The 27,985-nt window shown below is 40.8% G+C and overlaps 1 protein-coding gene and 1 pseudogene across 5 annotated transcripts in view; one reads left to right on the top strand and one right to left on the bottom strand.

Annotated features, from left to right (window-relative positions):
• Nucleotides 1-44: 44 nt before the first annotated feature.
• On the bottom strand, nucleotides 45-27,985 carry LOC308488365 (large ribosomal subunit protein uL22-like; annotated as a pseudogene). Its single transcript has 2 exons — nucleotides 27,901-27,985; nucleotides 45-562 (listed from the first exon to the last, which is right to left on the bottom strand). The product of its transcript is annotated as a large ribosomal subunit protein uL22-like (transcript).
• STAT3 (signal transducer and activator of transcription 3) overlaps nucleotides 8,222-27,985 on the top strand; it is a 51,982-nt gene continuing 32,218 nt past the window's right edge. For 2 of the 4 annotated variants that reach the window (XM_081027899.1, XM_081027897.1), the window contains exon 1: nucleotides 8,222-8,528. The gene's annotated coding sequence lies outside the window, so the exon portion shown is untranslated. The remainder of the gene's footprint in view (nucleotides 8,529-27,985) is intronic. The other 2 variants (XM_081027900.1, XM_081027898.1) reach the window with 1 other exon arrangement.

Genomic DNA, 27,985 nt, shown 5'->3' with positions numbered 1-27,985 from the left:
CTCTCTCTCTCTTTACTTTTATTAGCATTTATTTGATGCTGAATTTACTCCTGGGCCATAAGTTTTTGTTTCTCCAGTTTCTTCTAGGAGATCATTTTCTTGTGTGCAGCCTCCTCTTGTGGTTTAGGAACAATCTGCTCTTTTTCATCAGATCATCTCTATGTGGCAGGGAGAGCTCATGTATGGGTTAATCCGCCTGTGAGCTCTGTAAGTTCTGTGACGTCACTGACCAGAAAATCTACATCTAAACCCTTAAGTTCAGCATTACTTTCTGTATTTGTAAGCATGTGCAGTAAAAATTCTGCACTCTTTTTGAGCCATCAACCCTGTGTCCAGCCTCACAATTTGGCCTGGGCACACCTCCCAACTCCACCATTGCAAAGATGAAATGGTACACATTGCTTCTGTAATGTGACATTCCTTCGATACTTGGTGGCTTTTCGGATATGCATATGCTTGATAGCCTGGGCAGTTTCACGAGTGTTCTTAAAGTGAACACGAACATTTGAACCTCTTGATTTGTATGATTTTGTGGGGTTCTCTGGGTCAAGTGAATAGGGAACTATTTTCAGAGGTCACCTCTTCTCTTTTCCACTATGTTTCATTAGTAATCAGATTTTCCCCATGTGTTGGCAAAGATGACCATCAATAGCTGCAGGCTTATGGCTTAATAGCTGAACAACCCCAGTTAAGAGGGTTTCTTTCCACATCCAGCAGAATCTTAGGTATGATGTCCATTGGCTCTGATAGGTCACATATTCAGATCACTGTGTCTTTGACCAAATCTAGGTCATGTACCACTTGTAGAGCCTACCTGAAGTGTGGAATTGAGTGTGAAGGAAGGCTGAGTTCCCAAAGAAATTGAGTTGTGGTTATCAATGAAAGGGAAGAGGATGATGGGCAGACATAACAACAGATGGTCTTTCTGAATGATCTGTTTATGACAATGTGCTAGGAGCCAAGGGACTAAAAAGACAACTCATCTAGCTCTTGATTTTAAAGGGTTTGCAATTAGTGGGAGAAGCAGATGTTCAAAATAGCTCAAAGAGGTGACTGTAAGAGAGATAAAGCAAAATGCAGTGGCAATACACTGGAAAGGGATTGATCCTGCTTGGGATTATGGGAAAACTTAAAGGGGGAAGTTGGCTTTTAGGTTGTGATTCCAAACCTGGGTAGGATTTCAAATAGATGTTGCTGCAGGATAGAGATAGTATTTCACTTGATTTTTGTGTCACCAGAGCCCAGCAGTGTCTCAAATAGGATTATATTGGTTAATATCATTTAAATGAAAGTATAAGTAAAGGACATTGACCAAAAGGGAAAAAGAATTTATATTGGAAGGCTGCCAAAATATCCCATGGGCTCCAAGGAATTGCTGAGCAGCTAAGCTAGGAAGAGCAGGAATCAGGGGGATCTCCAGGGACTTTTGAGAGGGAGTTGACGGATGGCCCTCTTTAAAGTGCTGACATTAATGGAACCCAGGCTCCGTGCCTCTCAGCTTCAAACTCCAGATTCCTGGCAGACAGAATCTGATTAAGCCAGAGACTATCAGTGTTCAACCTGGATTTAATAATCTATGGCCAGGAGGACAGGATTATGTCATCCAGTCGTGGCTGAAGGTACCTATTCCAGTATATGACTGGGGAGGGCAGGAGCAATTCCCAGGAAAGAAGGACTTGAGCCAGCAGGGCCCAAGAGATATCTGTTGAAACAATAGGTACTCAGTACATGTCAATTAAGTGAAAGCAGTGATATGGCTCAGGGAAGGTTCTCCAGGCAAAGGGAACAGTATGCAGAAAGACAAAGAAGTGGGAAAACTGAAGGCATGACTGAGGAGCAGTTAATAGAATTATGGAATGTAAGAATTAAAAGGGGTCTTGTTTTATAGATGAAGACACAGGAGTTATTTTACAGAGGAAGTTTCTACGGACCCAGGAGAGAAAGTAATTTATCTACTCCTAAGAAGACTCAGCATAAAAACTATCAGAAGAGAGGTGGTCCTTAAAGTGCTAGGAATAGTTGAATTTGCCAAGGGAGGAAGTTAGGGAGAGAAGAGAATGAAATTTAGAATTAAAGGCAGGAGTGTCCACCTTTAGGGGATGACGAGAGTTGGGATAGCAGCAAAGTAGACTGTAGGATGGTCAGGGAGGGAGAAGGATATCTTGTTGGGTGCAAGGCACTTTCACAAACATTATCTCAGGTAATTCTGATGTGTATTGGATGCCTCTCTACTTAGAAAAGCCCTGCTCCCTCCCTCCAGGACTTTGTCTCTGCTGCTGGGTAACCAGGACTCCCACAGATGCTTCATCAAGGATGGATATCTGGTTCTGTTTGGGCCAATGAAATCCCCTCTGCCAGCAATTTGGAATTTCGAGCCTACAGTCACAGAGACTGAACTTTTTTTTTTTTTTTAAGATTTTTATTGGGGAAGGGGAACAGGACTTTATTGTGTACTTCCAGAACAATGTGTACTTCTAGGACTTTTCCAAGTTAAGTTGTTGTCCTTTCAATCTTAGTTGTTGAGGGCACAGCTCAGCAGCTCCAGGTCCAGTTGCTGTTGTTAGTTGCAGGGGGCGCAGCCCACCATCCCTTGTGGGAGTCGAACCGGCAACCTTGTGATTGAGAGCCCGCTCTCCAACCAACAGCCATCTGGCACTGGCCCACGTGGGAATCGAACCGGCATCCTTTGGTGTTTGGAGCACGGAGCTCCAACTGCCTGAGCCACCGGGCCGGCCCGAGACTTAACGTTTTTAGTAGCAGCCTCAAAGTCAAGTCATAACAAGGGAAGGGCAGAGCTCCAGTGGGACATTGTACAAACTCCCTCTGGTGAGGTTCCTGGAATTGCCCACCCCAAGTTGTAGTTGTTTAATGCTTTATTCGAATTTGGGAAAGATCTCAGTTTTCTTCCAATAAGTCTTCCCCACTCTGACCTTGATTTTTTTGCATAAAACAATAATAACTACCATATATTAGGGGTTACAGTGTGCCAGGTGCTGTATTGAATGCTTTGCAGGTTATTTCATTTAATCTTCATGACAATCTATGAGGCAGATGGTCTCATATTTTCTATTTCACAGATGAGGAAACTGAGGCTCAGAGAGGTTAAGCATTTGGCCCAGGGTCACACTTCTGTGTGAGATGGCTGAGCAGTGGACCCTGCCAGGACCTGGCTTTTATCTTCCATGCTGCACAGTTCATTTGAGAGTATTTTCCAATCAAAAGCACTTTCATACAAATGCACCCAGGTCAGAATTGTGTTCTCTATTTGAAGACAAGGATGCTGAGACTCAGAGAGGTTAAAGAACTTGTCCAGGGTTGCACAGCTTATCCTGTGTCCGAAACAGGATTCAAACCCAGGGGTCAAGGGAAGAAAGAAAGGCTAGGAGTGAGGAGGGCAGATGATCATCAGTACCAGATTCTAGAGCAAAGATACATAAAATGACTGAGAATAAGACATCAGCTTTGAGGAGGAGGACGTCTCTGATGGTCTTCAAGGGCACTGTGCTATGGAGAGAAGAGAGCAGAAGGCACCCGGGTAGAGCTAGTGAAAGTGAGGGCATGAGCGCCATGATGGGAAAGAAGGGGGTAACTTGAGGATCAAGATAAAAAGGAGGGAGTATCTTAGGAGCCAGAAGGGAGGAAATAAGTGGGGAAGGTCAGGAGGGAGAGGAGAATTGATAAAGCTCGGAAAGGGGACTGTAGGGCCAAGAGAACTTCCATTCATTCAATAAGTATTTATTGAGTGCCTATTTCCTGGGCACTGGGGAGACAAAGGAGCACCAAACAGGCAAGGACCATTTTTTGGAACTGACAGTATAATGAGGAAGAAAGAGAAGAAACTGTAAACAGATAAATGAGAATTATAATAAGAATTCCAGAGGAAACAGCATATAAAGAGATGAAGGGGCTGGGAGCAACTTTAGGGGAGGGTAGTTAGACCAGGCGTCTCTGAGCAGGTGACACCAGAAGGGTGAGAAGAAACTAGCCATGTGAAAGCTGGAGAAAGAAAAAGTATGGTGTGTGCAAAAGCCCTGAGGTGGGAAATGGACTGGTTGGAATTTAGTGGGCAGAATAGAGGTGTCGGGGATGGGTAAGCAGGTACTGAAGGGGATAAAAAAAAGGAGAATTCCTTTATCCTAAGCCTCATGGGAAGCCACTGACGGAACAGAATGACATCGTATGAATGATATTTTAAGCAGGTAAAGAGCTTAACCTTGAAAATATTGAGTAGGGAGGACTGTTCTTCAGACAGGAGGAAAGGGAGATGCTTACATGATGATGCCTGAGCAGTGTTTTTGCACAAGGAAAGTAGAGATTCAAGGAGTTCGTGTTGCACAGATCTGCTCCTCTGTGATTTTAGTGAGGGGGAGTTGGGCAACCCTGTGTGAATGAACCTTTCTGTTGCTGTGCCCCATGGGGGTCCCATCATCCACACAAGTTGCCCTTTGTCCCTTTTGGTCACTGCAGTGATTGCCAACTATTTACCACCTCCAATGTTCTTCTCCAAATCTTCTCTTCCTTGCCATATCTTTTTCTTGATTTAAAGTTTTAGTACTAATTCCTCCAGGGAAGAGGAAGTAAGTAAAACATTTCTAGAATTTTACAAAGCCTGGTAAGTCTCAATTCCTGATCTAGCCTATAGTTCATCTGAGTCTCTCTGAGGTGATAAATGGAAACCTATCCTGGCTACGTATTGATGTGTAAAAAACCACCCCAAATCTTAGTGGCTTAAAGCAACGACAACATTTATTTTGCTCATGAATTTGTGATCTGGGTAAGGTTCAGCAAAAAAGGCTCTTCTCTTGGCATGGCTGGTTAGCTGAGTTGGTCAGAGCATGATGCTAATAATATCAAGGTTGCCGGTTCAATCTCTGCATGGGCTGCATGCGCCCTCCGCAACTGGATTGAAACAATTACTTGAATTGGAGCTGATGGGTCCTGGAAAAAACACATTTAAAATGAATAAAAGGTTTTTTGTTTTTTTTTAAAAAAAAGGCTCTTCTCTGTTCCATTTGGCCTCCATTGGCATGGTTTGAATGTTGGGGGCTGGAATCAGCTGGAGTCTAGCTCATTCACAGTTGATGGTTCCTGTCAGCTGGGTCTTCTTAGCTGGACTCTTGGCCAGAACACCTTTGTGTGGCCTCTACATGGAGCCTGGGCTTCCTCACAACATGGAGGCTGAGGGTGAGTGTACCAGGAGTCAGGTGGAAGCTGTATCACCTTTTATGACCTAATCTCAGAAGTCAGACAGCATCATGCCCTCTATAGTCTATGTATTAGAAGCAAGTCACCAAGGGAATGGAAGTAGACTTTATCTTTAGATGGGAGAAGTGGCAGATAATTTGAGGACATGTTTATAAACCACCAGAAACTCGCAAGGCTTATTCACTTGATGGGTAGAGAGTGGGGCGCTCACCTTTTCCTCTCCTTTAGACGCTTCCTTGAGGATCCAAGAGGAAGGTTAGGCCTGGAGATATGGTAAAGGAAGAGCAGTTATTCAGGCTTTCAAAATAGACACTTGGATTTGAATCTTGACTCTGCCATCTTTACCAGGCATACATTTGTGGGGAAGTCACTTAACGTTGGGTAAACCTCATTTTCATCTGTAAAATCACAGTATCCTCTTCATGGGGTTATTATAAGGATTTAATGAGTTAATACATGTTAATACATACTTAGAGTACTGGCTAGTACACAGTGAACACTCTATATGTGTTAGCTATTGCCCGTATGAGTATTCAATACATGTTTATTACTATTCGATTAAATCAGGCTTAGGTGAGTTCTGGGCTAGAAGTCAAATGCTTTCAACTATGTAGGCAGAGAGGCCAGGCTTTGGAGTCAGCCAGACTGGATTCTCATTCTGAGTTTATCTTTAGTTTCTAGTTGTGGGATCTTGGACCAGTCTTTCGTTTTCTCAGCCATAGTTTCTTCAGTTGAAAATAAGAATTATAATAGTGCCCTACCTCACTAGGTTCTTGAGGATCAAATGAGATCATCCATGTAAAAACCTTAGCTCAATTCCTGGAACATAGTAATTACTTAATAAATGTTAATCATTAATTTTATATACCAGGAAGTAGGCCAATAAATGGGGCTGAGGTGGATAGGGAAACTAGAATAGGGAAACAACCTGCTAAGGGAGTCCAGCAGAAGAGATGAACTTTGACAGGAAGAATCTCAGAAAGCCCGAAGGAAGTAATGTAGGAACTGAGCTTTGAAGGATGAATAAGAGTTTTGCAGGTAGGAAATGGGGAAAGAGAAGATATTTTAGGTGGAAGGAAGATCTTTAATGGCATGAAGTTACAGAGGTGCTGACATGTTTGGAGGAAAGGGATGAATTCAGTGTGGGAGTGAAAGGTTTGTGGGATGGAGGGGATGAGGCTGGAAAGGGGAGTTCAGGTCAAAGCATAGGCTCAAGTGAAAGAAACCGCCCTCTGTAAGCCCAGGGGGATTGGCAGAGTGTGGAGAAAGGCCAGTGGCGGGGCTGGAGAGAAATTTTGTAGGTGGAACAAATAGGCTCAGGGGTAGATTTTCTGTGTGAGGGAAACAAAAGCCAGCTGCTGAGAAGGCAGGGGAAGAGGGCAGGGTTTTAGTAAATGGAACAAAGTCATGAGGTGTGAAGCTCAAAAACCTGGCTCTGGTATACCTCTGAGTAGCTCCTGACCTGAGATTGTCATACTATTTTGGCCTTAGTTTCCTATCAATAAATAATATGGCTTCTTTTATCTGCTACACATAATTATTGTGAGAAAGAAAAGAGGTAATAAGTGTGCAAGTACTTTGTAAGCAGTAAATAATTAAAGAAATATTAGACCCTATGCTATTAGGGAGGCTGTCAACTGCGTGGGATAATACAGCTAAAGCAGAGTTTAGGTGAGGTGGATCACCTCTCACTTGGATATAAATAAGGTGGTACAAAGGTCCAAATCTGGTCTTTGACTGGGCTTCAGTTATCTGGGGAATCGTGAGAATTTGTGGGTAAAAGCATATATAGGGCGAGAATCCAACAGAGTCCAGAAAGATCTGTGACCCGCCCCCACCAAAGGTTAAGAGTCATTGATTTTTCTCACCAGAAATTAATGAGAATAGCTATCCTTGGGGAGAAGGACTGGTGGGGGAAGGAGGAAAAATTTCCTTTTTAATTTTCAACTTTTCTGAACCGTTTGAATTTTCTAACCACGAATGTGTGTTAGTTTCATTGAAAATAACTATCATCAGAGGTTATCTGAGTGGTAGCATAATAGGCCCTTTTAAGATTTCATCTTTATACCGCTTTGTATTAAACACTCACAACAAACACAAAAACAATAGCTGTTATTAAAAAGAAAAAACACCTGATAGTATCAGCGCGCGCACGCACACACACACACACACACACACAAATTACTCCATCATGCAAAGTACATCCTCTATTATGTAAGGTAAAATATCTACATTTCCTATAAACTACTGGCTTCAATGCAGTAAAACTTGGGTTCGCGCTCGAAGTAGACTAGGGGAAAAAAAGGCAGACAATTTCAACTCAGAAGCATAAAAATATGTATACGTATCAATTTTCATATGTACTGTCTTCTGCATTCTCGTGAACTGGCCAATGAGCGAACAGTGGCGTTTGATGCTTAAAGCGACGCAACCGAGAACAGGGTTAAATCCACTACCCTCTCCCCACGCACTCTAGTAATTACTTTATTTCCACGTCATATTTCCGGGTGTGTGTGTCCCGTCTCACGCAGAAACTGCAGTTCAAAGCTGGCGGGAGTCACCCATGTTCTTTTTGCCGTCTCCAGAAACCCAATTGAGGTGTTGGGCCCCGAGGACTTGGCGGTATCTTAGGACCGTCTAACTAGCTGATTCCCACGTGGTTAGTGACTCCCAACCTCGCCGCCACGTGGTGCCAAGGGCCGGGAAAAGGGAGAGCAAGCAGATGAGAGCCGCATCAGGGGCATTTAAAGTGTCTTGACGTCACGCACTGCCAGGAACTCAGCTGAGTTTTTAGCAGGACATTCCGGTCATCTTCCCTCCCTCCCCCCGAAATTCTGTGCCCGAGTCCTTGGCAATTCCCCTGCTGTTGTGGAGGGAGGAACACAAAGCCTTCGGAACAGCCATCAAGGGGCGTTCCCAGCCTTGTGTGACCCCGCCCTTCCTTACAGAAGCTGTCCTCATTGGTCAGTGGGTGGGGGTTCGGATGTACGTACCTGCACCAGGGCCTCTGGGTGGCGGAGAAAACTGGCCGTCTCATGAATTATGCAGGACGGCGTGTCGCGGCCAAGCTGGGGATGGGCGGGGATTGGCTGGAGGGGCTGTAATTCAGAGATTTCCGGAGCTGCGGCGGCGTAGACTGGGAGAGCCTGGGGTTCCGACTTCGCGGCGGAGGGAGTGAGCCCGAACCGATCCTTGGCTGGCACCCCCGCACGGCGCGCTCTCTCAGCGTCGGCCAGGGGAGACCCAGTGGACCCGGGGAGCCCCGCGCCTCGCACCCCGGCGCAAGCGCACCCTGGCCTGTCGGGCCTCAGCGGGAGAAACAGGTGAAGGGGGTGAAGGGTGGGGCCGTGCTCCCCCTACGGCTCCTAAGCCTGGGGACCCCGGGGACACCGGAGTGATCGGGAGCTTCTGGGGTGTTTGGGGGAGTTGTGGATCGAAACTTCAGTGGGGCAGGGGGATACAAAGAGACACGGAGGGTCGCTCTGAAGGGACAACTCCTAGGGATGACAGGAGCGGGCCTCTGAAGGGACAGGGGGCGCTGGAAGGAAGTTTCGTTCTTCAGAGAAGGGGGAGGCGCCGAGGTAGAGAGAATGGGCTCGAGGGGGAGGACCGTGGGACGAGAGCACTCTAGGGTGGGGGTGGCAGATGAGGGACAGCCCCCCGACTTCCTGCTCTCTGGGGCTCCGGGGACGTTCTGGCCACAGGAGCTACTGTCACGCCGGCGGAGATCTCGGGGAGGTGGGGGGGGTTGAAAAGAGCCTCCCCCCCAGCCACTTCCTCGGCCTTGCGGTGTTCTCGCTCCTCTAGGAGCCAGCTTTGCCCCTCTGGAGGTAAGAATAGGTGTCTTCCCCCTACCGTCTCACGAGCTGGTTGGTTGTGGGTAGGATTATTGCGTAAGAATCAAGTTTCCTGTAGGGAAATTGGCAGTCTTGTGTACTCTTTCTAAATTCCCTCCCGTCTTTTTCAACGTTAAGCCCTGCTTCCCTCCTCCCCCTTCTAAAACAAAATACCACCCCCCCCCCCAATCAAGCCCGCTCTAGAGAGAAATAAACCTCTTTTCTCCTTGACATTGTTCTTGTATAAACACCTGGTAAACTCGGCCAGAAGATAAATAATTGAGACCTGGCGTTTACTGGGTTGTGGTGTTGCTTAATTGCATAGGGCAGAATGCACCAATCGAGAGTGGGAGTTTTCTGTCTCAGAGCCAAGATCTTGGGTAAATGCAGAGGAGAGGGAAACAAAGACTGGCTGGCCTTGGTGAAGCCATGTGTGCAAACTTTACCTGTGTTTGGGGGGTGTGGTTGGTCTTAAGTTAGCAGAATTCATACTGTTACTCAAGTTGCTTTTTCCATGTTTAGTACACATCCCTCTGTGTTTATATCAAGTGGGTGTATGGTGTTGACAACACTTATTAAAAATGTACATAATGTGTGTCTGCTGGTTTTTATTGTGTGTATCTAAAGGGTATATATTCTGTGAATGGGTTGTAACTTTTTGGCTAGTTGTGCTGATAAAGCATTGGTTTGAATAAATCAGAATAGTGAATCATCGCAGTCTTTTAGATGTGGATTTAGATTGTGTTATGACTTGATTCAGTCAATTTTCTATTTTATTTTATATTAAACATCTGTGTTCCCTGAATCAACACATTTATTTCCTTATTACATGTGCCAGAGTACTAGCAGAATTTTTGCTCAGATATTTGCCTAGTGGGATGGGGGAAAGAAGCGTGAAATACAAAAAAAATGTAGAAGATGATGGAGGGTTGATCTTAGTCTATATTTGTTAGTACACCTTCCGCAAACAACTATAGCAAATTTATTAATCTTTTAGTTTTATATGTAGTTATTTTGGGAAGAATAATCATTTAGAAATATCCACAGTTATGACTTGACCCGCAAGGCATAGATAGTTCTTGTAACATTAATCCTATTTTGTGGGTAAGAAAATTGAGGCAAAGAAACAAGATACTTGCTATAGTGGTGGAACTCACACCTGTGCATTTTGTGCTCTTTTGACTATCTATGCTTAAATATTTGGTCTTGATTTAGAGTGAGTGTAGTCCCTGTTGGGAAAGCTGGTGGTGAAATTCTAACATATACCTGGACAGTGAAATACCACTGTCAGACCCCATAGGAGATACGTAATAAACAGGAGAAAAAAGTACAAATAGGGTTCGCTTAGGTTATTTTTCTATCTGTACTGTTTAACTTGGGAAGTAACTAACTTTTTGGTCAGCATAATCATCAGAATTTAGCTATTTGCTAATGGAAAGAAATATTTATTTAGGCAAGTTTGTAGGTGAAGGACAGTCATGACCTAAATGTTATTTAAACCAAAGTGCCTTGTGGCTTGATCAGTGGTCATTTATGTCTCCAGAAAGTTGCTTTCTCCTCCCTGACTGTGCGTGTCTTGACATTCAGATGTGAGATGGGGCAGAGGTAGTCTAGCACATTTTCACCTTATAGTTTTCTTAGAGGGGGTGTACAAATACTTACTTTTTGCAACTTAGTGAAAGTTGCTGTGAAGATAGGATGCCTTGTTGACAGAACTTGCAGTCTACTGAGGTGACTTCATAAATGTTTTATCCATACAGTGCAACATGTTGTCCTCAAAGAGATGATGAGACATTAAGCCTATGATCTCTAGCAAGGTAGCTATTGTATATTAAAAGAAAAATGAAAACATATAGCACAGACATGGAATATATCCATTATCGTGGAAAGTTATTTTGGAGAGTGCTGCACTAAGCAAACTACAGGTTTTAGAGGAAGGAGAGGTCACGAGACCTGGAATTGTCTAGGAAGTCGTCTTGCCAAAGGAGAAATTTGGTCTGGGTCCCAAGTAATGGTTGGAATTTGATAGGTATAAAGAATTAGGGGTGAGGAGGTATGGTGGTATAGCACAAACAAAATCCTGGTAGATTAGGAAGGTAAGTAGGAGAAAAGGAGTGCCTACTTATAAGAGGTCCTGAATGCAAGACCAAGGATTTTCAGTTTTGACTTTTTGTAGGGGAGGCTTTGAAAGATTTTTGAGGCGGAATACTGGTGTTTAATTATGGAGTATCTACTATGCGGCAGGTGTGTTCCCGGGGTTGGTTAATTTGTCCAAAGTAAATCAGTGCACATGGCCTCTGCCCTAGTGGAGTTGTCATTGAGCTTGACCTTATATACTGGGCCAGCATCCAAAGGGAAGTGTCCCGATTTTTTGGGTTTGTGTGGGTTAAGTGCAGAAGTTGTTTTTTTTTTAATTTTTCGAGGATTTTTAGTTGGCTGCAACTTGACCACTCACATTTTATGTCTTCCATATTTTAAAAATTTTACTATAACTTTTGGGCCATTCATAAAAATCAGCTAAAGAGAACTTGAAGAACACCCCCAAATCCTGAAGAACTCCTAGTGTCCTGGGCAACCTTGGTGAAGTCCAGCAGGATGACATCTTGGCTGTTTTAGTCTTTACTGGTTATGGTGAAAAAAAAGGAATATTGTGGTTACATTATTTGTTGCTAGGAACCTGGCTTTACTATGGTGCACTTTAGTCAGGATGGCAAGATGATACTTTGGTGGTAAGTTGTTTGGAATAACTCCAGTTTTTAAAGGGAATAGCATATGGTAGAATGAATTTCTCTTATGGCCAGTTCTCATGTATCATGTTAGGATTATCACAACTCTTAGTTCAGATCAGCAAACGTATATTAAGAGCCAGTTATTGTGCTAGGCAGGATTCAAGGATAATGAAACATGTTCTCTCTTTTCACAGAACTGGAGGCATTGTGGGGACCAGGGGGTGTGCTGTGTCTGTACGGACTTAAGGCCGGGTAGATGACAGACTAGTGTTCAAGACTCAGACTCTGGAGTCAAACAGATCTGGGATTGGCTCCCGGATCTGCCACTTCCTAGTCAGAATCTGAGAATCAGTTCTCTTATCTGTAAGAGGAGAAGATAACACTATCTGTTTCCTAGGGCTGTTGAAGATTCAATGAAATAATACAGGCAACTTAGCATGCCTGGCACACAATAAGGACTCCATAAACCTAAATTCTTATTAAATATCCAGTTGAAGAGAGTGACGGGGTAAGAAAAAGGCTTTGTCATACAGTGGCTATTTCAGGTGGGAACCCTTGAACAGGGTTTTGTAGGATGAATAGGAATTAAAATTTGTCTGCAAACAGTTGGGAACAGGAGAGGAGAGGCTTGAAACAGCATAGTGCAGTTAGGGAGCTTTAAATGGAAGTTTTAATTTAAGAGAACTAAACTGAGGGGAAAGGAAGCTGTGGAGCCACAGCTCTTATCCTTTCTATTCTGTTAATAATTGGATTCAGAGGTCATTAAAATAAGTTTTTTGTCTTGTTTACAAAAGTAATACATGCTACTGTAAAAAAAATTTAAATTTGTAGGAATGTAAGCTAGTATACTTTATATATATCCTGTTAATAGTTTGGTATTTCTCCAGATTGTTACAGCTTTTTCTACTTACTAGTTTATCTTGGATATATTTATTGCAAATTCCTATTTCACAGCCTAATAAAAAGAATAATAAGGAAGGCACATATGCCCTTCAAATAAAATAAGGTTTGGATTATCTGATTCTCTTTTCTGTTACCCCGTTCCATAAGAATAAATGACTTTTCTTATCAGTGAACTTTTACCTGACCTTTGACTTTTTAACGACATGGGACAAGGAACTTACATTTTGAGCTTTTTTATGATAACCATTACTGTAGGGTTTACGCTTGGGCGGTGTGTGTGTGTGAGGGTTTCACGGTCCACAGTTGGTGAAGAAGGTGAAAGAATGGGCTCTGAGCTCAGACTCCTTCTGCTTTAATCTCCCTCTACTACCTCTTAGACCTTCGGTCAGTTGCTTGAACTTCTCTGGGTTTCAGTTTCTCTCTCCATGAAATGCAGGAGAGGAGTTGTGAGGATTAAGCAAGATAATGTACGTAAAGTACTTTGCACAGTGCCTGGCAGATAGCTAACACTTGAGTGCTAAAAATTAGTATTATTAAAAACTGCAGTATCTAATTATAAAGTCAGGGAAGTCACAATTTTCACAAAAGCCATTAATGACCCAAAGGAAAGAAGGAGTAACTAGGAGATTCTAACCTAATAGGAAAACACTAAATGAAGAGGGACCAGGGACATTTGCATTGTGGAGGAGAAAAGGGAGGCCATTTTGCAAAAGGAATAGGCAAGGCAAACCGAAAATTCCTGTTTATACAAATGTCCAGGTGAGAAGTCTCTCTGCATCTTTCACGATTGCAGACCATTTATTTTAAGCAATATTCAACACGTTAAACATTTATTACCACTTAGGAATTTGAACAGTCCCTTGGAGTTCCTTATGACGTAAAAAGTACAAATAATATTGAAAGTTTGAGGGGTAGGAGGGTGTGACAGTGTACAGTTTGGGGGTGAGGTGCAGTAAATGGTCTGTACAGACTGGGATGATTTGTCCCTTCTCATCTGTGTGTGTGTGTGTGTGTGTGTACATGTGTGTATGCATGCGTTTTCATTGGAGTAGAGTTTTATTTTCCTATCCTGTAATTTTGCTTTGCAAACGCATCTGTATTCAAAATAGCCTTGTGAAGAAGCACACAGCTTCTCTGTGAAACAGGTTCTCGCACACCAGCTCTCCAGGCTGGGATCGGGGAAGGCTGGAAAGTAAAGGCCTTCCAGTTGCCTGTTGGCCGTATGTGGGGCAGGAGGAAGCCAGCAGCACTTGAAAGAGAAAGTAAACCTTCTGGTAAATAAATGGCTTCCCTATTGTGGAGGAGGAGTGCAAATTATTAGGGGGATCTTTGGGTAGTTTTTGTAGAAGGCATTTCTGAAAACTGATTTAGATTATCGAAGGTGAGCCTAATTTAGGAAAACCCTTGTCTGGTGTTAACCACCTGTTTTCCCGCTTTGTTGATTGATTTTATTAGTTTGTGGTGTCCCGACCTCTCATTCTTCTTACAAGAATTAGAGGACTTGCGTCTGAATTTGAACACCTGCTTGGGTGAAAATGTGCTAAACTGCCTGTTTTTCGCGTCTTTTCTAATATTGATTTTGTTTTGCTGCTTAGCAAACAGTGTTTTTCTGACAGAATCTAAAGGCATTAGACTTTTATTTTGTTCTCCCCTTCCTTCCCCCCTCAATCCACCCAAATGTAATCCTCAAAACCTCAAAACCCAGATATTAGCTGTGTAATTACCTCTCTTAGAAACCAAAGTGCAATATTGCATCGAGTTGGCATTAAAATAGTCGGCCTTTGAATTTTTTTTCTACTTGTGGTTTAGACACAATAAATATTTAATCTCAGACTGACTGCCTGACAAAACCTGTTTTGCATTTGGGCCTCTTTTTATCAATATGTTCAAGGAAAGCAAATTTATTGAAATATTAACCAAACTAAAACATAATTAGGATGGTAACTGTCTAATGCATAGGGGCAGGTGGAATAATTGAAGCATTCTGAAGCCAAATGTCAATGTTTATTCTTAATTCCATGTGGCATTGTCCCTTTGCATCACAGAGCACAAATAAGAGAGGACTGTTAGTGGGTAGGAGCATATGGGACACTTTAGGGTTCTAATTGCTATGTGGAAGAATCATCTTAGATGGCTCTAAGATTCCTGTTTCTCAAATGTACCACTGTGATGCCTGATGTCCATAGAGGGGGAGGTTGTACCTGTTGGGAGACAGGGGGCTTATGGAAGCAATGTACTTTCCACTCAATTTTGCTTTGAACCTAAAACTGCTTTAAAAAGTAAAGTTTGTTAATTAAAAAAAAAAAAGTTCTGTTTCTGTAGACATATCTGAGGTGTCCTGGGTCAGCAGTATCCTGTGTACAGCTGTGTGATTTCATAGGCTTCTACCTCAGTTTACTCTGAGCTTTACAATGAGAGTACTGTTCTTTTATACCCAGTGGAATATTTTCTAAGTAACGGAGAATGATACTGGAGGTGGGGGACAGAGAAGACCTCTACCGTGTCTGGATTAAACTGCTTCCCCTTTCCCTAGGAAAGACGAATGCAAATCTTAACCGCAGATTTGTAGCAAGAATCTACAAGTTTTGTTTTTCAGTTCCAGACTCCAGTTTTGTTTTGTTTTTTACTGTGAAAGCAATGCTTTAGCCAAAAAAAATGTGATCAGTACAAAAAGGTGTGTAGTAGGGGACAGCTTCTCCAGGGATAGCTAGTTACCTGTTTCTTATCTTTTCAGAGTAATTTCATGTGTACACATGCAAGTATATTCTTTCTCTTTTTTTTCCTTCCATAGATTGTAGAAAATTATACACAATAACTCCATATCTTGCTTTTGTCACTTTATCTTAGAAAACACTCCATGTAAATATGTTTATATCTCCACCTCATGTTTTAAAGGTCTGCATAGTAATGTTCTAGGTTATAGATGTTATAATTTATTTAAGCTAATAATAGACATAAATTATTTGCAGAATCTAAAGACAGAAAACAATGTAAATATCATATTTGTGTTCAGGACATATGAATAAATCCGTATGTATATACTTTTAATGTTCTAATCATAATATGCATACTGTTTAGAAATATAGCTTTTCAATTAACAGAGTGCACATTTCCCCCCATAAACTTAAACTTTAATCTGGGAAGAAGTCTAGCTACCTCATTACATGAAACCCCAGTGTGTGTCTAGACTAATGTTTCTTAATGTAACTGAATATGAAAAATTCATTGGTAAGGTTTCAGATTCCACATTGCATCTAACCGTTAAACACTATTACTTGTCGAGTTTTGGTGTAGTATTAAAGAGTAATATCCAAAATTATCTGAAAAGGCTATTAAGATACAGTTCTCCCTTTTCTAACTGTTGTGAGGTCAAATTTTCTTCATATACTTCAACCTAAACAATATTCTACAATAGATGTAATGCAAAAGCAAATATGAGAATGCAACTATCTTCTGTTAAGCTAGACATTAGAGAAATTTCCAAACCTTTAAAATGCCTTTAACAACTCTTTCCACTATTTTAAAAAATATATAGCTATTTTTCATAGAAGTGTTATTTGTTAACGTAATAGGTTTATTATTTTAAAATGAATTAATGATGTTTAAAACTTTTCTCGGTTTTAATGTCTAATACAAATATTAACAGATATAACCTATATAAACAAAACTCTTTGTGGTCCTCAATTTTTAAATATATAAAGAGGTCCTGAGAGCAAAAGGTTTGAGACCTGTTGGTGTAAAGCCTTTGACATAAGAACCCTGGGGGTATTTGTTTAAAAAAGAAAAGAAAAGATTTAATTATTCTACTCCAGAGAGTCTGATTTAATAGATCTAGGGTCATTTTGACAGGCAGCCAGGTATTCTAATGCATATGGTCCTTGGTTTGAGAAATGCTGCTCTAAAGGACCATAAACTATGAAGTCTTCTTCAGATTTGTGAAGTCATATCCACAAGGTTTAGAAATCATTGTTGTTTTGGAGATAAAGGTAAATGGTAGAGTAGACAAAGGAAAGTGCTTTGGAGATTTATTTTTATTCTGTTTACTCTTCTTGATATTTATGGACCTGAATATTAATCAAGGATGGATTTTAACTATCAAAACAATCATGACAATTGAAATAATATTCATTCTGTTTTGTTTGTCTGTTTGTTTGTTTATCCCCTTTTTCTGTCTCCCCCCCCCCACTCCAGTTCAGGTGGTTGTTTCTCAGTCTAGTTGTGTAGGACACAGTCCCTGGCCCATGCTGGTATTATGAGCCTTGCCCTCACCCCAGGCAGTCAGTCGCCAATCTTCGCTCGGCCGCTCACGGCAGCTCTTGCTGGCTGCCAGCCGCTCACACTGGCTGCTGGCAGCCCATGGCAGCACGTGGCAGCTCACGCTAACCTCCAGTTGCTCATGGCAGCCCACCTCCAGGGAAAGCTCACAATCTTAGCTGTAGAGGGCACAGCTCACTGGCCCATGTGGGAATTGAACCCGGACCTCAGTGTTAGGAGCACAGCTCTCCAACCACCTGAGTCACTGGGCCAGCCTGTTTTTCATACCGTGTTTCCCTGAAAATAAGACCTAGCTGGACAATCAGCTCTAATGCGTCTTTTGGAGCAAAAATTAATATAAGACACAGTAATATAATATAATATAATACTGGGTCTTATTAATTTTTGCTCCACAAGACGCATTAGAGCTGATTGTCCAGCTAGGTCTTATTTTCGGGGAAACACGGTACACTACGAACATATTAAGACTTTCTGACTGCATGGATTACTTTCTAAAGACAAGAATTGTCTTTAAATAGACAATTTAAATAAAGAATTTCTTTAAATTTTATAAGAATTAGTGTTCTGTTTCAGACATGTCTTTGTACTAATGTTAACTTTAATTTATTATATGTAAAATGAGTAAAGCTCTCATTTTCCTATCTTATAATTGTATAACAAACTCAAAGAGAATTTTACTTGTCAGAGATCATGCAACAGAGATAAGAGTTGAAAACAGATAATTTGCCCCTGCTGGCCTTGGAGTTTAAAGACTCCAAGTTTGTGTTTTGGCTCTACCATTATCTGCCTGATCAGTTAACTTTTATGTTCTTATCTGTAAAATGGGAATAACCACCTGCTTGATAGGATTGTTACATTATCTTGGCCAATTCAGGATTCTCTTTGGTTGAGTGATTGAAAAAAATCCAATGTCAATTCATGCTTCAGGCTAGGTTCTGCATAGGTGTGATTTTTAGAATTTAGATCATAAGCTACACCCAATGCAAACTGGAATAGGGTTTCTTCATAATTTTTTAAGTGTTTGTTCTTTTTCTTTCTAAGTCATGGCCATTACCTCACTTACATTTTTGGTTTATATGATAATTCCATGAGTAATTTGGCCTTTTCTTAACCTCCTGTTGTGTAGATGCTAATGGATAAGATCAGCTATTCTCTGAAGAGAACTGATGTACAACAAGGTCATTTATTTTTTCAAGTATATTATTCATTTTGATAAGACTTTCATAGAAAAGCTTGTCTAATTGGGAGATAGCTCATCTTTCATCTTTTACATAATTTAAACTTTGTGGGTCAGATTTATCTTTTAAATCTATTTTTCATAAATGTTGATTCATACATTTAAAAGTTAATAAACTATATATTTTTAGAGCAGATTTAGGTTTACAGAAAAATTGAGCAGAAAGTACAGAGAGTTCCCTTACACCTTTTATTCTATCTCCCCCAGTTTTTCCAATTATTAATATCTTGCATTAGTATGGTACATTTGTTATAATTGATAAGCCAATATTGATACATTATTATTAACGAAAGTCCATAGTTTGCTTTAGAGTTCGTTCTGTGATATGTGCTATGGATTTTGACAAATGTATAGTGATGTGCATCTACCATAACAGTATTATACAGAAGAGTTTCACTGTCCTAAAGTCCCCTGTGCTCCACTTATCCGTCCCTCCCCCAACCCCTGGCAATCACTGATCTTTTTTACTGTCTCCGTAGTTTTATCTTTTTCAGAATGTCATAGAGTTGGAATCATGCAGTATGGAGCCATTTCAGACTGCTTTCTTTCACTTAGCGACATTCATTCAGAATCCCCCGTGTCTTTTGTGGTTTAATAGCTCATTTCTTCTTATTGCTAAATAACGTTCCATTGTCTGTGTGTAACACAGTTTGTTTATCCATTCACCTGTTGAAGGACATCACGATTGCTTCCAAGTTTGGCAATTATGAATAAAGCTGCTATAAATATTCCGGTGCAGGTTTTGTGCAGACATAAGTTTTCAACTCATTTGGGTAAATGCCAAGGAAAGTGATTGCTAGAGTGTGTTTAGTTTTGTAAGAAACTGCCAAACTCTTCTAAAGTGCCTGTACCATTGTGCAATCCCACCAGCAATGAATGAGAGTTCCTGTTGCTCCACATCCTCACCAGCATTTGGTATTGTCAGTGTTTTGGATTTTGGCCATTCTAGGTGTGTAGTGGTATCTCGTTGTTTTAATTTGCAATTTCCTGATGGCATATGATAGTGAGCATCTTTTTATATGCTTTTTGCCTTCTGTATATCTTTAGTGAGGTGCCTATTTTTTTAAAATTGGGTTTGTTTTCTTATTACTGAGAGCGTTTTAAGAGTTCTTTGTATATTTTGGATATATTTAATTTTTCCTCCTTAAAACTTTCTGGCATAAAATTCTCTTCTAGAATTCAAGCTCATGCAGAGACTTTGGGATGTTTGTGTTTAGTGTACCAGGGACAAGGAAATGAAGTACGTACCTTTTCCCTCCTAAATTTAATCTTCAAACTCTCCTGGGTCTAGATAGGGCTGGCTAGAGGGCGACAGTCCAGAGCACAGACTTAGATGCTGGTCTTTATTCTCGCTGCCCTTACATACAATATGCTGGGTGGAGTATTAATTTCTCTTTAAGACCTGAACATTGCCGAGCCAAGGTGGATTGGAATGGTGGAGAAATAGTGAAGATTCCTGTCTTTTGAGGGAGGAGAATCACTGTTTCTAGAGGTCATTCTTCTTGGGCCCTTTTTAATCATTTTTTTTTTAATTTGTCCAAAACATAACTCTGAAGCTTTCTCAACACAAGCTTGTGCCATTCTCCCCAACATTCCCCATCTAAGTAAATGGCATCACCCCATTGTGCAAGTAAAAAATGTAGGAACATCTTTAATTCTCGTTTTCTCATATGACTGCTTCTCTTCAAGTTATCAGCAAGTCCTATTGGTTCTACCTCTAAAGTTCTCTTAAATTCCTTTCATTGTCACATCCGACTTCTGTTCCCACTGTGGTAGACTAGATACCCAGAAACCCCTCCTGCACAAAACACCAAGAAATGCTGGATAAACCGAATGAGCTCTTAAGAAAATTAGGGAACTCTTCACAGGCAAAATCAATGGAATCTTACCAAAAAAAGGGGGGAAGAACCCAGCCTATAACAGGGTAGGAGTGGGCTGAGGGGGAAATGGATTTACTTACTTCTGTTACTAAGGATTTTTAGTTTAACAGCCACTCTGGGCAGGAGACAAGGCTTTGCTTGGTCTTGGTAAAGAGTTGGAACTGCCAAGTCTCCTAAAAGAATCTCTAATCATAGGTCTGCCTATTTTAAGATTTTAATTTACATTGTCTTTTTGGTCTAGAAAGTCAAAGCTGAGATTTTAACATAAAAAGGTCTGTTTTCCTTTGGAGGTCAGAACAAATCGTTACTTCCTCCAAGATGCCTTCCCTGATAATCTAAAGTATGCTAACCTGACCTCAGTCACTCACTGCCCTATCTTTACTGCTCTTATCACCAGTGCTAATTATCTTCCTAGTTTACTTCTCTTTCTCCATCTCAAGGAGGACAGAGACCTGTCTGCCCTGTTCCCCGCTCTCATACCCTGCCCTTGGTTCCAGATTGAATTGTTTTTGAATAAATAAATGGGCGAATGAATAAAGAGGTTCCTTCCGAGAGAATATAAAATACCTAATTTTTATTTTATTTTGGAATTCAGCATTCCACTTTAAAACATAGTCTTAAATTTTATCCAAGTAATGTATACAAATAATTTAGAATGTGAAGAATACTGAAAGGCTTGTATTGAAAATAAGTCTTCTATTTCATCCCTCCTCACTTCCACATACTGCTTCCCAGAGACAGCCACTTTCAAAGCATTTAGCTTTTTCTTCTGGTATTTATGTCCATGCTTCTAAGTAATAAGCCTATCCTGTGATTTTTGATATCTCAAATTTTTAGACATTTTAATTTCCTGTTATCATTGGTTAAGATTTCTTTTACCACCACTATTCCTTCCCATACCTCACAATACAATCGTCATAATTTTTAAACCACTAATGCATTTTATTTTGACTAAATAAATACTGTTCACCGATAAGCCAAACACATATTTGTGTTTCTTTTCACACACAAATATTTGATTTTTCCTGGAGTTAATATTTTTATTTTTGAAAATTTCTTGGATTTTTCTTATACCTACTGCTAATTTCCCTGGAGGTTCCAGCAGTTCTCTCAAATGCCTGGCAGTTTACTTCAAATACTTAATTAAACACATCAACAATCTATTCATTATTTCCTAGGCAAAGCCCCATCCCCCCTAGTCCTGCTGCAATTTGGGTCTCCTTTTACCACTGTGCTATGTTGGATTCCCTTTTTTGTGGTTCCCATGTCTTCCTCTTTCTGGTTTCACTGCTTCATTTGCTGAAGCACATATTCTAGTAATAGGATATCAGGAAAAGCTGCATGGGAAGTAAATTTTTTGAGCTGAAATATCTTATTCTCTCTCCATATTTGAATGATCCTTTGGGTGGGCATTGAATCATTTGCTTTTGGTTTTGAAGGCATTTTTGGCCCAATTGGCCTAGAATTCTGCAGTGTGTCGAAAGTCTGATGCTGTTATGATTTCTGATCCTCTTCAAGAGACCTGGTTCTTTTCTCTGGAAGCTTCTATAACTTCTTTAGTCCCACTGTTCTGAAATTTTACCAGAAGTGCCTTAGTGTGGGTTTACCTTAGTGTGGGTTTATTTTCATTCGTTAAATTGGATACTAGATGGGTTCTTTTCCATCTGGAAAGGGAAATTTTTATTTCTTTGTTAATTCCCACCTTGCATTTTCCCCTTCTCTTTTTCTGTGAATCCTGTTGATCAGATATTGGATCTGCTGCACAGATCCATCTGAGTTTTGTTTTGTTTTGTTTTTACTTCCCCTCTGCTCTGTTTTCCATCTTTTTGTTGTTGTGGATTACATTCTAGGACATTTCTTTGTCTTTATCTTTCAACCTGTCTATTTAACTTTTAATTCTGGCTTTCATTTTCAATTTCAGGAACTTTTTTCAGTTGCCATTTTCATCCTCATTTTTATCCTATTCCTGTTTGATGGGTATAATTTGTCTCTCTGAGGATATTATTTACAGTTTTGTGAGATTTTTGTCTGCTTCAAGTACTCTGAATATGGGTTCGTTCCTTTTTTCTTTTCTCTCTCTCTCTCTGTCTCTCTCTCTCTCGTTGGGGGTTTTCTTTAAAAGTGTAGTAGTTCTTAGTTCTTAAAGTTGAATGATCTTATGTGCTTGTTGGGTTTGTTTTTTGTTGGGCTTCACTTGGAGTGATTGGGGGAGGCCCTGGCTGCCAGGGTCCTGGGAGCTGATGTATGTATCTTCTCGCCTCATCTCTATTGTTTTAGTTCAGTGACTTACTTGCTCTCAGCTGTGTCTGGTGTCCCCAAGTCTAGACTTAGCTTTCTCTAGACAATAAGAATTATCTCCTGCTGGGTTTGAAGAGAGGTAGTTATTTGGGGGAATCTAAATGCTCTTTATAGATTTTTCAATCAATTCTCCTGTTTTCAGCTAAATCTTTTATCCCTGCTTTCAACCATACCTACCACCTCCAACTTTGAGCTTTTTGGGGATATACCTTATATTTCTGATTGGAAATCCCTTCTGAAGGCCTTTATTGTTCAGTTTTCTCAGCTGTGCTAGGTCATTTACCATCTCTCCACTTTCTGGATTTCAGAATTTTATTGATAATCTTTTGTCCACTGTCATCTCATTTTCCATTCTTTGTCCTTGCTGGGTGTATACCCATTGCCCCAGCTTAACTGTCACTTTCGTAGACTTTTGGGTCATGTGTAACCAACCAGAAGATCTATGCTAAGTTCTGTTGAGCACTCCTATGTTTGCACTTGCCATCCCCTCTAGTTGGACTGGCTACCTTTTCCTCAGTAGCATTACCGTATCTCCCATCCATCCATGATACCTTGTAAAGTATCTGCCTTCTCATGTAGTACCATTCCATTTTCATGTAATTATCTTGTTATATGTCTGCTTTTCTTTCAAAACTGTATCTTCCTTGATAATAGGGACCAGATTACACGACTCTCAGGAGCACCCTTCACCTTGCTGTCTTGGAGTTATGTTCCACGGGTGCCCCCTAGAGTGTTGCATTCCTCTTGCTTTGATAGGGGCTATGAATTCTACAATTCTGTGTTCCCCAGGGCTTAGCAAAGCACCTGGTAAAGAGGTACTCAAATGTTCCATGAACCAATGACACCTCTACATGTGGCCTTTAGGTGTCACAGGTTGGCTACAAAATGTCTAAGATGGGGATGTAATGTATAGCATGGTGACCATAGTTAACAGTACTGTATTGTATATTTGAAGGCTGCTAAGAGAGTAGACCTTAAAAGTTCTCATCACAAGGAAAAAATCTTTGTAACTATGTGAATTGGTGGGTGTTAACTTTTGTGATAACCTTTTCAAAATACGTATCAAATCATTATGTTGTACACCTAAAACTAATACAATATTCTCTGTCAATTGTATCTCAATAAAGCTGGGGGGGGGGAGAAAAGAAAACTTTTGAGAAATGATGTATTTTGCTTCTGTGCATTTTTATCTCCTGAGGTTACAGTTTTGTGATAAACATTAAAAAAAAAAAATCCCAACAACAAAATACTTCTCTTTAAGAGACAAACAACTGTGACCCTATTTTTATGCCTGGATGGATGACTTTCTCTTTGAGGTCAAACTTTTTCTTCCCCTCTAACCATATTTTTTCAGTTGTAAAGTTGAAGACTTGATCCACTCCTTGCCTCTGAAGTCATAATGGGGTGGAATGAACCCCTAGACTAAGTCAAGAAGTGATTGGATGTTGTTCCTAATTCTCATGTCAGTGGTCTGTTTCCACCTATGTAAAGTGAGGAGGTTGGATTTTACATATTTTAAGAGCTCTTAAACAATAACCACGACAGATGTTTTTTGTTATTGGGTTGGAGCCCAAGTGTCTTGAGGGTAAAGCATTGAAAAGCAGGCAATAGATTTACTGTGTAAAGAGATTTACTATTGACTCTAGGTTGGGTCTTAGTGCTTTCACTTTGAGAATATCTCACAATAAACTTAACTCATCCAAGTGGTTTTTGTTTCATGAGATGCCTCATTTCAGTGTCCACATGTCCATATTTAGTTATGGTATAGCTTCTTAGATTCTCAAATACTACCAACAAGCACGTGTCATAAACTGTCTTCTTTTAGATGACAACAGGGTGCCAAAGTCTCATTATTTCAATTTAAGGAGAAATAACTACTATATAAGTTTAGCTTTATGGGAAAAGGCTTATATTTTAAAAACAAATTCTTTTGAGGCTTACATTTTAATATAAATTCTTCTATTGGGAAACTTCGTATATTTGCTTTGTCACTTATAGTAAATTTGCATGAATTATTATACCTATTAGCTTATGCTTAAGGAATATTAACTTATGCCATTATATGAAGTTAGTTAGCTTCTTTAGCATAGACTTCTCTATGCTAAAAGTATGTTACAAATGTTTTTTAAAAAACTTATTTACTTTTTATTCATTTATTCAAACAAATATTTGAGCATCCTCTAGATGCTGGGAAAGTAGCAGTGAACAGAAGAAAGTCTTTGTTCTTATGGAGCTTACATCTCTAGCAGGTAGTGGTGGAAGGAGATAAACAAAAAAGAAATATATGATATATTAGAGGGTGATGAGTACTGTGAAGAAAAATTCAGCAGAGGTCTATGTGCTGTGTTAGATAGAGTGGTGTCAAGGGACATTTATCCAGAGACCTGACGGTAGTGAGGGGTGAGCCATGTAGCTGTCTAGGGGAAGGGCTTTCCCGGAAGGAGAGAACGTACAAAAGGCCTGGGGCAGAAATGTCCATGGTGTGTTACAGAAGGAAGTAGAAAGACAGGTGTGAGCAACAGGAATAGCAGTGGGAGAGGAGGTCAGAGAGGCATCCAGGGGTAAAATGGATTATTTGGGGGGCCATGGTAGGAGTTTGGATTGTTTTCTGAGTGGGCTTTGAGCAGAGGAATGAAATGATCTGGCTTATATTTTGAAAGGATATGGCTTATATTTTGAAAGGATATGTGGAGAATAGGCTATAGAGGGACAGGGTGACAGCATTATGACCAGTTAGGATTTTAGTGGACTAGTCTAGGTAAGAGATGATGGTGGCTTGGATTAAGACTATAGCAGTGGAAATGATGAGAAGTGCTTGCATTCTAGGTATATTTTGAAGGTAGAACCAACGGAATCTGTTAATAGATTGAATATAGGTAGGGGAGAAAGAGGAAGGAAGGAAGAGGAGAAGAGAAATTGGAATCATGGCTTATTTTCAAGGTTTTTAGTCTTGAGTACATGCAAGAATGAAGTTGTAATTTGCTAAAATGGGGAAGATTGAAGGGGAAGTTGTCTGGGAGAAGTTTTTAACAAAAGGGTTAACTTGGGGTACATTAAATTTGAGGTGCTTGTTAGACATCCAAAAATAAAGATACTGAGTAGCCAGTTAGAAATAGGACTCTGGAGTTCATGAGAGGATAGGACTGAGATATAAATTTGGGGTTATTGGTGTATAGATGTTATTTGGAAAAAAATGGGACTGGATGAATCATTTAGAAAGTGAGTGTGCAGAGGAAAGAAGAGGTTCACTAGTAAAAGTTTTAACAGCAAAGCGTGTTGCTTTGAAACTGCAAATTCTTTTTCTCATGAAAATTGGACTCTATAAAGATGGTATTCCATCACTATGTTAGTAAAAATGTTCTAGTCACCAAATGCAATAAACCATCTCAAATTTAGTGGCATAAAACAGCAATCACAGATGCCCACGGATTCTGGGGCTGGAATTTAGACAGGCACAGCAGGGATGCTTGTCTTTGCTCCAGAATGTCTGGGGCCTCCGCTGGGAAGACCGGACATCTGGGGGCAGCCATCATCTGGAGGCTGCTTTATTCACATGTGATGCCTGCGCTGGGCTGAGTCAAAGGGCAGTCTCAGCTGGGATTGTAGACCAAGTGCCTCTTCTCTGCCTTGGGCTTCTCACAGGGTGTCGGCTGGTTTCTGGAGAATGAGCCTCCCAAGAGAATCCCAGGCGGAAAGCACCATAACCTTGGGAGTTGCATGTTGACACTTCAGTCATACTCTGTTGGTGGGACCGATCATGGGCTTAGCCAGATTAAAGAGAGGACAAAGATCCCTTCTCTCAGGGGGACAAGTATCAAAGAATTTGGGGCCATGTTTTCCAACCACCACAAATGCTCTTTGAATTTGAGGTTCTGCCCTCCAACCACAGTTACTTTGAAGGAAGGAGTTCTAACACAGGATCCACATGGGCTCTCTGAGAATATGGACTCTCGGCCCTGTTATACATTGCTCCGTGCTAAGTGTCCAGGATTACCTTTATATCTCTTGTCAGGAAAGTGACCCGAATAGATAAGAGAAAAGGTTCTTCCTTCTCTTCAAAAAGTATTGATCTGTGTTATGGGTCTATGACATTGAGATTCAGAAATTTAAGTTTCCCTCCTCTGCTTTATTTCTGTTGCCTATGTTAAAAGAATGTTAATAACTTACATGGCATTCTAGATCAGTGAATGCTTTTATGACTCTTATTTGGGCTTTGGCCGAAGCTAACAGAACCCACAGGCTTTTTCCAGCAACTTGCCCTTCTTCTCCCTTTAGTTGCCTTCAAGCCTGGAAATTTTTTTTTTTTTTAATTTTGTTTTCTTTTTTTATTAGTTTCAGGTGTACAAGACAAGGTAATACTTAGACGTTCATCATTTATATCCCTCACACTGTGAACCCCCCTCCCCCCATCCGTTATCCCTCCGACCTCACACCGAGCCATCATATTATATATATAAAATTATAGTTGGCATTCATTAATATTTAGCTTCTGGTGTACAATGCCATGGTCAGGCATCCACATTATCTCTGAGGTGGTCTCCCAAATAAGGCCTGGAAATTTTGACACGACGATTTTCTTGCCCAACCTACAGTTGTTTCTTAAAGGCTGTACTCTTTCTGTTTTAAAAAGTTGGCAGCCTGCCTCTGATTTCTGTGAGGAAGGATGCTTCGCTTCTCTCCAGAAAAACTTCCAAATTCTAGGTAGCCAGTCGTACAGGGTAGAGCTCATCTTGTTTTCCTAGATGCAGTTGCCATATTCGTGCCATGCTTTTCAGTATTGGTGGCCATCAGTGACTGACTGTTCAGTACAGACTTGTGCAGTAGAGGTGGTATTTATCTGTGCGCATGCGAATGTAGTAAACTATAAAGGAGATGTTCGTTTGGTATCTTAAATCTAATACCCAGTTGGAAGCTCTTAAATCAGAATGATACATGAAGGTTGCCAACAGAGAACTCCTCAAACGGAAGGAGATGGAACAAGAAAAAGCCTCAGCTGCATATGTAAGTACTATGGGCATCCAGAGTTAAAGCAGTGACTGGACCATATGTGGGTTAGGGAAAGCCTCTCTAACATTGACTGACAGGAAAAGGACATATAGTGCTACCAAGGGGAAAAACATTTTAGGCCCACATATCTGTGAGAAAGGAACAGAGTCTGTGGGGGTGAGGGCAAGAGGGAGATAAGCTGACTTGATAGAAGATAGGACGTTTTGGAAAGTCATCTGGAGGCTGGAGAGAGGAGCTGTAGGTGCTCAAAGCTGGCTGAGTTTGTTGGGGAGCCTTGGGCAGGGATAAAGAGTTTGCATTGGACAAGGAGAAGTTAGTTATGTTTTTGAGCTGGGGGAGTGCTGTGATTTTACTCTTATTGACAGGGCACTGAAGGATTATCCTGAAACTTTTCAAATAGCAAAACTGAAAGAGTTGGTCTGCTTCTCGGAATACTTCTTACTGGATGCAGTGTCCTCCCCTGGGAGAATCTGGCTCACTCAGTAATTCATACCAGCAGTTTATTCATTCGAGACATATGTTTTGAGCACCTTTGATGAGCGGGGGCACTGTGCTGGATGCTGGGGAGCAGAAGCCAAGGCTTTTCCTGCCCTCATGGAGCTGGCAGTCCAGCAT

This window comes from Rhinolophus hipposideros, assembly GCF_964194185.1.
Source record: "Rhinolophus hipposideros genome assembly, chromosome: 20".
Lineage (NCBI taxonomy): Eukaryota > Metazoa > Chordata > Mammalia > Chiroptera > Rhinolophidae > Rhinolophus > Rhinolophus hipposideros.
This window is presented reverse-complemented; position numbering and strand designations above follow the sequence as displayed.